The following is a 10,574-nucleotide window of genomic DNA, read 5'->3' as shown; positions in this document are numbered from 1 at the left end:
TCGTTATAGGGGACTATAAAGATCTTTTTTGAAAACTTTTAAAATTAAAAAATGGAAGATTTAATGAAAATGAACAATACGCGAGAGGAATAAGGGGTACCTTTGGGGGAACGCTTTGACAGTAAGTATAGGGCTCTGATACCCATTATAAAACTTGAGATAATTATTTTGTCATATTTTTTAATTATTGTGTTTTAATTTTATATAGGGATTTAATTTAAAGATTTAATTATCACCCTCCAAAATTATAAACAAATATTAATCAAGATAGGACTATTATTTATGTAATATTTCTTCGTTTGGTAAACCTGACAAATAAAAAATAGTAAAGTTTTATTGATAAACTGATTGACCCCCACAGTATTAAATATTTCTACGTCTCACTGAGGTCTACAAATAAATTATGAATTTGTGAATTGGAAAAGAATAATTTTGTGAAGTCGCCTCATGGCGAAACCTTTGGTTTCAAAAGGCCTCGTCCAAAAAATAAACTATATTATAAAAGTTTTGTTTTATTAACATTTCATGTTTTTTTTTATATTAACGTGAAAGATTATGAGCTCTTAAAAAGAGTTATTATTTCATTCATTAAGTATTAAATTATTTATATTCGAAGTAATTCATATGTTAGCAGTTGATATTCTTATATTCAATCCTAACATTACATCTGCTTTAGTTTGACATTATATGACTATCAATATGACATAAACATTATAACTTAAAAATATAATTTTTTAAACATGAGGATGTTCTACATTGATTTTTTTACTGTTTTCGCCCTATAAAATGTAATATAAATTATATTGTTTAGGTTGGGAATCAAGATTATGTTTGAGACGGATTATAATGTATCCTATTCAAAATCTAAAAGTATTTATATTTTGATGATGTTTAATAAATTTTTACTAATATAGTTCACTGAATTTAGGTAGGCATCGACAGTGAGAGATCATTGTAATAGAGCGTTGTGTCTGTGTAGGATTAAAGTTTGGGCTATTTACACGTGGTTTGGTATACATCTTCCACGGTGATAGGGACAAGGCCGAGTAAATGTAGAGGAAATGTTTTAGACTCTACCCTGGCTTTATGTCTCCTTTTATCATTGACTTTTATCACTGCTGTTATCATTGATAATCGATTGCCATTTATCAACTTTCATAATTAAGAAATTGGCTGAGCGGTAGTGACTCCTATCACTTTAGTGCCACAAAGTTATATTTCTTTGTGCTTATCTCTCTTAGCGAGTAGTATTTTTAAAACAAATTTAGCTAGAGGCTTAAAATGTTGTAAGAAGCCTAATTTATATAAAATACAAAGTTCTACAGTGGTGCATATCGCTCAATAGGATTTTTGGGCCGGCCATTAACGAACACCTTTGCGTTCTTTTAATAGTAATTACGAAAGCAAAAATAAAATAGAAGAATAAATGCATTTTTAAAACAGTTAAATAAAATTAAAATCTTATCAAATGCATCAAATAAGGATATATAGTTATAACACCTTATACAGGGTGCGGCAAAATGATCTGATGTATTTAAAATAAAAAAACACAAAAATTAAAAGTGGTAAAAAGTATATAATTGGTTATTACATTAGGGTGTTGATGTAAATTAATGGAAATAACATCAGTACCTTATTTCAGTAACTTATTTCACACATTTAAGGCCTGAAGATAACGTCCTTCAAATGATGTCCTTTGACCAAGCATTCTTCGTCTTGCACTGAAACTGTCGAACACCTTCTCCAACATTGCAGGAGGCACGTTTGCAATTTCTTGGCTTATGGCTTCTTTTAGTTCGACCAGTGTGCGGGGTTTGTTTGTGTCTTCTTGCTCTGTTTATTGACATAACCATCCAGATGAAAATGTGTCTCGTCGCTCATCATGACGATTTTGTCATCAGTCGTCAAATCAATCATTGTCTCTGCAAACGCTTGCCGATTTGCATAGTCAGTAGGCTTCAACTGCTGGACGATAGCCATCTTGTATGGGTGGAAATGCAGATCAAAACGCAATATTCGTCGTACCGAGCGGTCAGACATGCGTAAAGCAGCAGCTTGTTTACGGCCGCCGAGTAGATTCTCTGGTGTCCGGGCTGACTTTGAACGTCCAGTCGACACGTTTTAAAGCTGAACCGGTAGCTCTGAAGTTACTCACCCATAACATAATCGTGTTACGAGTTGGGACTCTTTCTCTGGGACCAACATTAAAACGTCTACGGAACTGCCGCTGAACAGCAACGCAGGAGTCGCCACTTTTAAAAAAAACGCCTCGACAACGAACGCACGATGCTCAGCCGACCACTGCTCCATGGCTACTGAAAATGTTCACATGTGGGCTCCCGAACGCGCTTATCCCCACCACCCCCACCACTTACTCGCTCTACAGCACGGTGGCGAAAACCGTCAGATCATTCTGCCGCACCCTGTATATTGCATTTGAAACCTAACTACCACAACACATTAAACATAATCTTTTGCTGAATTTGTCTGTAGTATGGAGAGTAAAAAGGATAGTAAAAAGAAAAACGTGTTATTCAAACACCTCTATAAAACAACTTAATAAACAGAGTCCATACTGTATTATATCTCGAGAAATAATTGATGTTTTGTCATTAAACTTAGCATGAAAGTATATTTATACAAAGACCAGAATGGGTTTCTATGATGGTGCGTATTCAACCGTTGAATTTAACTGAGCACCGTTGAATATTATCACAGTAGACTGGAACAATAATTTAAGTCATGTAATATTCTGTATTCCTGTCTTTTTATATATCTTACAAAACAATATATCAGTTCCCATTAATACTATAAGTCAACTTACATACATGCTTGTTTAGCCGGATTTAAATACTTAAATATCATCAGTTTATATAAAAGTTTGCACTCATTTTTAAACCATAACTGGGACATTTTATATGGTTTTAATAAAAGATAGTGTAACAACAAATACATCCAGGTGTTACTGTTGCCAAATATTATTCTTGAAATATGACGTCACCGTACACTAAACGTTTTTAATACAATTGTATGGTATTTAACAAAAATATAAATAATACAATTTTAAAAATTAATTAAATATTTAATTTAATAAAAAAGCTGTTTTAGATTACTGAGGAGATAAATATTTAAAAATTACTTTAAGGGGTGGTGGATGATACCTCGGGGTCAAAATTTTAGTAATTTTATTCATTGCAGAAATTTTTTCTAGATTTATTATCAATTACTTTATAACAAGTTACAAAAAAACCAGTTGGGTATAAACATTTTACATCAGTTTATATAAATCAGTAAACAAAATTATTTATTGGTTGTGCAGCGACAAATTCCATACAAATTCTAGATATCAAAAATGAACCAGGATATTTATTATCATTATGAACATTTTCACATACCGGTTACAGCCATGTCTGAAAGAAAGCCTTGGTATGGAGAGCTTCCCAAGAAATTTTTACATGGCAGCACAGAAAACCCGAATAAGCCACTAAACAGGTATAAACTTGTTTTTGTTGAGGATTTAGCTTATTTCAATCTAAGAAACATTGCAAGGTGTAAAGTCTTTAAATAGTTTGGGAGTTGCTGGAGTGAAAAGTTTAAGTCGCTAAAAAGGTTTTACCAGGGAAGAGTCACTAAGAATGAAAAAGCTATAGATCAAATGGATATGATATGTCATCAAAATTCTATTCTAGCAAAAAGGCGGATGGAGAATGAATATGAAGCACAGACAGGTCAATGCAAACCTTCGTAAGTAACTGGAATGCACTGAGATATATTTACGGTTTGCATTAATGTATTATTTAACATTGAATTAAATTTCCTGAAGGTTTTGATATTTGTGGTAGCTAAAAACCTACAGGATGATTACAATTTATAAATACAACTTAGGTGTTTTACCAAGTATTCCTCAAAATATCCAAAAATTTAGTGGAAATTAATTTTCAACAACTTAATCAAATTCATTACCAAAAGTATCTTATATTCTAATAGAGTAGTTTATAAATATTTATTCAATACAAATTGCAGCTGTTTAAAGGTTCAATATTGTTCTTATTCTACGGTGGCTATACAGTACTAAGTAAATCTTATAAATTGTGGTATGCGAAATATTGTCTAATAAAAAGGTTTGAAAACGATTTATAAATAGGCTTAATGTTACGTTTAATAATTATAACACACTCCTGCTCAAGTATTTTTTATTTATGACTTGTAAAGCTTGAGATATTTTTCAATCATGTTTCTAATATTTTATAATTTTAATAATATCGTTTTGGCTTTATGATTTTTATATTTTGGCAATGATTTCTATAAGGCTATATTGTAGTAAATTATGGATTTCCGTATTCCCATAAAGTATTTTTTTAAAGTTCTAGATTGTAAAAGTGTTGATAATTTTTAAATACACTTCATTTGTTTAGATTATAGTTCGTTTTTCCAACGGTATTTCATGTATGGACATCCAACAATAAATTGCTGTAGGAACCATTTTATTTATACTTGTAGTATAATCAAATTTTATAACTTTAATTATGACACTAGTTTATAAAAACACACAATACATGAAATATATACTTTTATTTCCACTACCTTTTTCATTTGTTCAGAAAAACATTATTTGTAACATGAAGGTTTACAGCAATCATTTTAAAATCTTTCTGACATATCATGAAATGTTACCCCAAATTATATTCAGCATCACACTATGAATTGTTGTTCATTCTTGTATTAGTCTCCCGTTAATTCTGGTGAAATTTAACAAGCGCTCTTTTCTTTAAAATGAAAGACCTGATAGAATTTCTAGTTTTCTTCTGACAGAAATTTGCACAGTCATCATTGCTCCACTAGTCCATCTGTTATGCATAAATTACTTCATTAATTTTTCCTAACGTTTGCAACACTGGAGGCTTGTTAGCATATTTAATTTGGGAGAGAAAAGAGACGTCAACTGCAAGCCTAGTTTTCTTCATAGTATTTGTTAAAATGTGTTGGTGAAAGCTATCTATTTGAGGTTATTTGATAATCTAGATAAAAAATCCTGATTCAGAATCAATATAGCTTTAAAACAAATACTCAACTACACAAGCAGTTTTGCTTTTATTATCTAATCTTGAGTAGTGCGAACCAGCCCTGTATAATCGGTAGTTTTGTTAAAGCATTCGATAGGGTTTCTAACAGGATGAAATTCTTAAAGGTTTCAAAGATGCGACCGGAACACGTGGTATGCAAATCCTTACCATCCTTACAATTAGGCAGTATCCTTGGATCATTGATTTTCGTTATTTACTTAATTATAGTGTTGCACATCTTTCAAAATCGTATTTTATACACGTATTACACATTCTTCTTTTTTGGAGGTCATCATATCAATTTACACGGCAGATTCAAGGAACCAGTATGAACGCTAATGAGCTGGTTATCTTATAAGAATCCTCAGTTGATCACAAATAAGTCCTATTGCAATAAAAAACGTGAAACAATTACTCAGAGTGAGTTTCAATAGTTGAAACTGAATTAAATTCTGTAATAAGAGTATTAAGTTTTTGGGCATTAATGTGGACAGTGGGTTGTGTTGTCCCACATGCATTCCGTATTTGCAGTAGGTTAAGTCGCATATGTGGCGCTGACAGGACATTGAAACCTCATTTCCATCTCAATGAGTTACTATGGTCTATTATAATTATGTCTATCCACCATGACTTATGGAATTGATGTCGTAGGTGGTTCTCCACAGGCTTAAATGTTCTTCTTGGTGCGGTAAAGAAGAAGCTGTACGCGTCTTCAATACTTTAAATCTACTAAAATAATACAAGGGTTCCTTCTGATAATTAAATCTCTCATTTAAATCAATATTTATCTATAAGTCAAAAATGCACTAAAAAGCTGAATATATAGGGGCTTTAGTAAATGTATGAGAATATTTGTCGTTGAGGGGAATTTTTCCCATATGCAGGAATTCTTGTCAGCGCGTAATAGAGGTTATTTTCATTAGATTGCTGACTTATTTATAAACTTATTGATGATTGATATGTACCCCAATTTATGTACCTTTATTCATAAAATAAAGATATGTCTATGTCTCCCCCAAAGCAGACATACACACAAATTGTGATGTTATCAGAGCTGTGTAGTTTTACAATTATCAGCAAGTTGCTAAGCGTTACGTTGTTGGAACGCCTTACATTCTCAATTGTTTTGAAGAAGCCAGTAATCTTTTTTACATAGTTCAAGTATCTTAATTAATAGTTGACTGGAATGTTTACCAACGTAATGAAAGACAATCACTCTAAACAAATTCCGAATCCGAAGTAGTTAGTTCTGTATTCATTAAACTATATTCTACAATAAATAGGTCATACATAAAAAATAATATTCAATTAAATCACCTAGTATAATTCACGTACCAGTGCATTCTGTCAAAATGTGTTATATATAGTAGGGAAATCTCATAAGCAACTATGGTTTTATCTTTTTTTAAAGTATTTTGAGTTGGACCTCGTATTTCTGGTAAAAAATTGGAGCATATGCGGAGCCATAGAAACAAATAATGCATGTATTTTTCGAGGTGTCAGTCTATACCACTTTACACTCATGGAAGGTCTTTTATGAAGAATAGATATTTTTAAAGATAAATATACAGGTATTCTGTAGATACCCGGAATAGTAAGGATAGAAGTAAAAGCCTTCCACATGTCCCTAAATAAATTAATGGTTGACACAGGACGGAGTCTAGGGCAACTCAAAGTCTATAAAACTGAAAATGCGATTCAGACAAGGTCCAAAAACGGTCTTCATGACTACATTAACAGCGCTAAAAATTAAATGTTCTTTTTTATAAACTAAATCAAATGCAGTCAAGAGAACAAATTATCCTTGCTTTATTGCCAGAATTATCATCTCTCACTCCTTAACAAAGGATTAAAACGAACTGATTAACATATAATAATAAATCTCAGTTTTTGCCAATCTCATTGGTTGTGCAACAGAAAACTTTAGATTTTCTGGGAAAATATCAAAACAATATATTGCTTTATTATGTTTGGTAAAGGTAACATTATAGGGTATGTACATTTTATAAGAACTTCATATGTAAACCCAACCTACCCAATGAAATTGTGCTTCCCCGCTTTGAAATCGACTTTAGAACCTCAGTTAATGTATTTATTTAAAAAAGTAAAAGGATTTTTTTGCTATTTACGATCAATATAATCTACAAATGTATCATACTAATTCCTGTTATGGTAGTTGTCTTTGAACTAAAACAAAATTTGTAATGGAACGTTTTTCTACGACAGTTGGGGTTACAATAACATTATTACTATAAGAATGGAAGTTGGAATCCAATAAAATTATTATTACAAATAATAGCGATAGGATAGTCTGATGATTTTGAGTTACCAAGTAAATTTTTTCTTTTATTTCCAGATGTCCTACCCATAAAACGGCATTGTTTTATATAATCAATGTCGCAATTCTTTTGCGCTTTAAAAATTTTTGGATAATTAATTTATACTTATAAAAATATGGCACGAACAATGGTGAAGCATTAAAACACTATAAACAAAAGGCTAAAACCACGAGAGTAATTACTACTAAATTAAATTAATACGCATATTTACAGTACTCGATCTCATAGATTGTTATGCTGATTCCAAAATGTATTAACATATGAGATTTTAATTATGCGAATTTAAGCAAAGATTGGAATTCCTTAGATAAGTAATTAATTACCATACTCATTATTAAAGACCTCCAGGACATTGTTCATTTCTTTCCCTTTTTTTAGCCCGCTTGTATGACATCCTTGGAATAAAATTCGTATAGATATGAAATTTGGTATACAGACTCCTTTTGTTACTATGGAGAAATCCATTGATTTTATAATCAAAATGCCAAAGTTCCGTCTTTTGTCTGTCTCGCCGCCTGACCGATATCTCCCAATAATATTCTGTCCGGTCCGTTGGTAGTCGATAGCAACAAATTTATATTGTTAATGCTGATTTAAGTTCAGTAACACCAAGCAATATTGCCCAAGTAACATAAACTTATTCTGTATTCCGATCTCGCACACTTCTGGTGCTGTAATAACTGAATTCAGACTAATGTTATCCTTTAGGTTTAATTTCAAGCTGCAGTTCTAATGTGAGAATTAATTTTTACACGACACGCTAGTATTGTTTTACAAATACTACTCGCTAAGAGAGGTATGCACAAAGAAATATACCTTTGTGGCACTAAAATCTGTGTTACCTTGTTTGTCCTAATGTCTCTTTTTGCATATTTAATTGTGCTGCTGGCTTTATAAATGTACGTATTAAAATAAAAATAACAGGAGATTGCGATGAGTATATAATGAATATACCAATTCATTACTGGTATATTCCACTTTATTTCCTAACTATAAGTTTTAGCAAATATTTACTCCTAACTTCAGTAGTTATATAGCAACGTTTACATGCATACGAACGAAATTTTGGTTGAAAGCCAACGAAATCATCATGTACGGATACTAATTTATTTTTAGTTTAATTTCAGAACTGTTACATGAATAGATTTATTTTGTCAGCAATCTCTTTGTATAATTAAAAAAAAACTTATTTAGCAGAACTCTCTTCTATTGAACAGCATGATCTTAAGCTATACGTATGTAAAGTTGGTATTTAAATATCCATAAAAATCACTGGGAATCTTTATAGTACATAATAATAATTATAATATCACGTGCAATGTTTTAATATCAAATCATAATATCTAGAATTATTTCACTGAATTACAACTTAAAAATATGATCTTTCCGTTATAAAAGCATATGTTACTGTATATTATTAATTGCATTTACTATAATAGGCTTTGCTGTATTTTATATTTTAGTATGATAATATACGTTCTAGTCAACAAAACTATTATAATAAATTTAATTAAAACATTTGAAAGTGAAACCCGTATAAGTATTATCCCGAGTTAGCGAAAATAGACTTCACCGGAAGTCTTTTCAAACCGCAACAGGAGGTCTCGGAAGCGCGCCCCTCCCAATCTCGGAGCAAAGCATAAAAAAAACAACCACATGCCACTAGTGGTAAGAGACAAAAGAGAGACAAAACTTCCAGTACATGATATAATTAGGTGGCAAACATTATTACACAAAATACAATAAAATGAATCCCCTTGCCTACAAATTAAAATAAAATATTTAAACTGCAGCCCACGGTGCACCGCGTAACTTAAAACTAAATAACAAAAATAAATAGAATTCCAATATTGACAATAACATAATAAATAGAAACAATAACATAATAAATAAATAATATAATATAAATAACATAATAAATAGAAATTTGGTATATAAAATAACATGATTTCAGGTACGGAAATAGTAAAATATAACATTTTTAACTGGTAATTATTATAAACTGAGGGGAGGGAAAAAGGTTGTGGAATTTATAGGCCCACTATTTTTAAAAAGTAATTTTGTTTCAAGTTTGTAGCCAAAAATTAAAAAAAAATATTTAAAGCCGATTTTCGATGGAGGCGGGGGCTTAGTTGCATCCACGAATCCGAATTAAAGGTGAAATCCTCCCCTACAGATCATGTCCCTAAACTAAATAAATACTAGGTAGCTTAACACTGGCCCTCCTCCAGATGTAATATCTGGCAGCGCTCCATATTACCCAATCCTCTCAAGTTCGGTACAAGAAGAAGAAGGAAAAACATTTTGGATCCAACCTTGTTCAAGACGAATAGGAGCACAGACACTCCAGTTGGATGCCGGTACAGTAGGCGCTGGCAGGGCGCGGGCATTCAATTTTGGTTTCAGTGTTGTTACCATTGGGCAGACTCGCCGCACCAGTCTGTTGACGGCACTCACGGGGGACCTATTGAATCCCAACATAAACCAGTAGATATTTAGAAAAATGTTATTGCAACCTGAGAAATAATAAAAACTTAATTATGTTTGCCACAAAGTATATATATATATATATATATATATATATATATATATATTTATATATATATATATATATATAAAATATTTAAATTTAACAATTAAAAATAACCATCTGTAACTAATAGTACATTTTAAGTATCAAAAGACTATTTCCCAAAAATAACTCAAGACACCAAGTACTATAAAAATACACTACTTGGTGACAATATTAAATATTACGTACAAAACACAAATTTTCAAATATTTAAACATTTACTTATAGGCTAGAACAGCCATACTAAATTATTCAGCTTGGTAACATTTACTTGTAACAATAATTTACTGTATTTTAATTATTCTAGAATATTGATTGTAAGGTAGGCCTAATAATAATTATGTAATTTAAAAATAATAACAGTACATTTATTTTCCCAAATAACAATAATTAAATTATGATCCGTTCACGCTACTATAAGGCAATTAATTAGTTAAACAATAAAATGGAAAATCATGAATGTTGCCACCCAATTTTGCACGCAACACAAAACACGAGGTAACAAAATTTGCAAAGTCTGTACCGTCTCGCTTACACTAAATAAATACAAGGTGATTACTAAATAAATAATTTCCGTTCGCCAAACGGATCAGTAGAAAG

This window comes from Homalodisca vitripennis, unplaced genomic scaffold, assembly GCF_021130785.1.
Source record: "Homalodisca vitripennis isolate AUS2020 unplaced genomic scaffold, UT_GWSS_2.1 ScUCBcl_1811;HRSCAF=5905, whole genome shotgun sequence".
Classification (NCBI taxonomy): domain Eukaryota; kingdom Metazoa; phylum Arthropoda; class Insecta; order Hemiptera; family Cicadellidae; genus Homalodisca; species Homalodisca vitripennis.
Note: the sequence above shows the minus strand (reverse complement) of the source record.